This window comes from Macrobrachium rosenbergii, chromosome 19, assembly GCF_040412425.1.
Source record: "Macrobrachium rosenbergii isolate ZJJX-2024 chromosome 19, ASM4041242v1, whole genome shotgun sequence".
Lineage (NCBI taxonomy): Eukaryota > Metazoa > Arthropoda > Malacostraca > Decapoda > Palaemonidae > Macrobrachium > Macrobrachium rosenbergii.
In genome coordinates this window covers 22,349,074-22,350,604 of record NC_089759.1, presented here as the reverse complement: position 1 = coordinate 22,350,604, position 1,531 = coordinate 22,349,074, and the positions used below count along the sequence as shown (strand labels likewise).

Sequence of the window (1,531 nt, the reverse complement as noted above, 5' to 3'; positions counted from 1 at the left end):
AGAATTTCCTTGGCCTGTTGCGCTGGCTTTTCAAAGGTTCGTAATCTGTCTCGTATCCAGCTTAGCTGAGCTAATTGCTGATTTCACAAATTGCAACACAAACAACAAAGGGGAAGAGGGGGGGGATGCAATCATTACGAGAATCACTGGTCAGGTCGCCATTTTTATATGTTTCCTGGTGCAGGTGGATCTTATGACTCCACAATTATTACTTTACCCGAAAATGGCCTTGTAAAATACCCAGGACATATAAAACAAACAAAAAAAGAAGTACACGGAGCGGAGGGCTCTTCACTAGGGAAGTGCGTGAAACACGTGGATATAAAAATAGTTATATTTGATAGCACACAAGGTCAAAAGGAAAATTAACTGAAAATACGGTAAATTACTGCCGTAGTAGTCCTCCCTAAGGGGGGGGAGCTTGGGAATGCCAGGAACACGGACCAAGGATAATTCTGCTACAGGCGTCTTTCTGAAACGATATTTGGACCCACGTTACACATCTCATGCTGGAATTTGGGGATTGAATTACTCGGGGGTGCACTGAAGGCGCCAACAGACTCCCCGAGGCGTTACTTATGACTCAGAGGAAAGAAGCTGTGAACACGTGGGCCTGGCTTGAACCAAGGAATATCAGGGAACACAAAGTTATAGGCCCAGAGATTAATAAATGCAAAAGGGCTAAGCAATCGTGACTAGCAACTCGTTTTGGGTACATTACCACATTTGTAGGGGCGCAGGGATGACGACGTCTTCTGCCGAGAAACACGTGTGGGAGCGTGGACAAATGGTAGCCTCCCTCTCCAAGGTATTTCTTCAAGTCGTAGATTGGGGCGGAAAAGGGGCGCCCTTGGGATGATGAAAAGGCCGCCGTTTAATGTCAGCTCGCGTTTGGAAGACTTGCAATCCCCCTTGCAGTCTTCTAAGGCCACGTGGAATGGAACACGGGGCACACAGGGCGGCGATGGGATCCACGTGGCGGCGAGCGGAAGAGGAGGGCAGGGGTAACGGCCCAAGACTCGACTTGTTCTCGGCTTAAACTAGCCGGCGCGTGTGGGAAAGGGCTGCCTTCGCCCTGACCTTTTATTGCTTCTGGACTGGGGTAGGGGGGGGGGCCGATGTCCTGACCCAGGGCACGCTGCTATCTCATAGAAAATGGTATTTTCATCTTTCTGTACCAAAGAAAACGGTGCAAAGCCAGTTTACTGTCCCCAAACTATTATATTTTCTCTGAGCCCTTATTTCCCCGACCTTCAAAGGTTCCAACCAACCCAAAGCAGGGAAGGAGAAGAGTTTCCTAGCTTATTTTGGCGCTACTCTTTACAATATATATATATGTATTTAAATCACTAAAGACTCACCATAATGAATGAAAACCATCTTCACCATCTGCACTGGTATTTTGATAATATACTTTACAAGCAAACCGATCATTCTGCTCCCGTAAATTTCTTAAAGACTTGGATCTTGAAAAAAAAAACACACACAGCAGCTGACAGGAAACTTCAATTGCCTTCACAAGATTTCCACT

The 1,531-nt window shown here is 46.6% G+C and overlaps 1 long non-coding RNA gene across 1 annotated transcript; it reads right to left on the bottom strand.

Moving 5' to 3' along the window:
* Positions 1-320: 320 nt before the first annotated feature.
* On the bottom strand, positions 321-1,319 carry LOC136848473 (uncharacterized). The gene is made up of 2 exons (XR_010856027.1): positions 722-1,319; positions 321-472 (listed from the first exon to the last, which is right to left on the bottom strand). It is a non-coding gene; the product is annotated as an uncharacterized lncRNA (long non-coding RNA).
* Between the last annotated feature and the right edge of the window lie 212 nt (positions 1,320-1,531).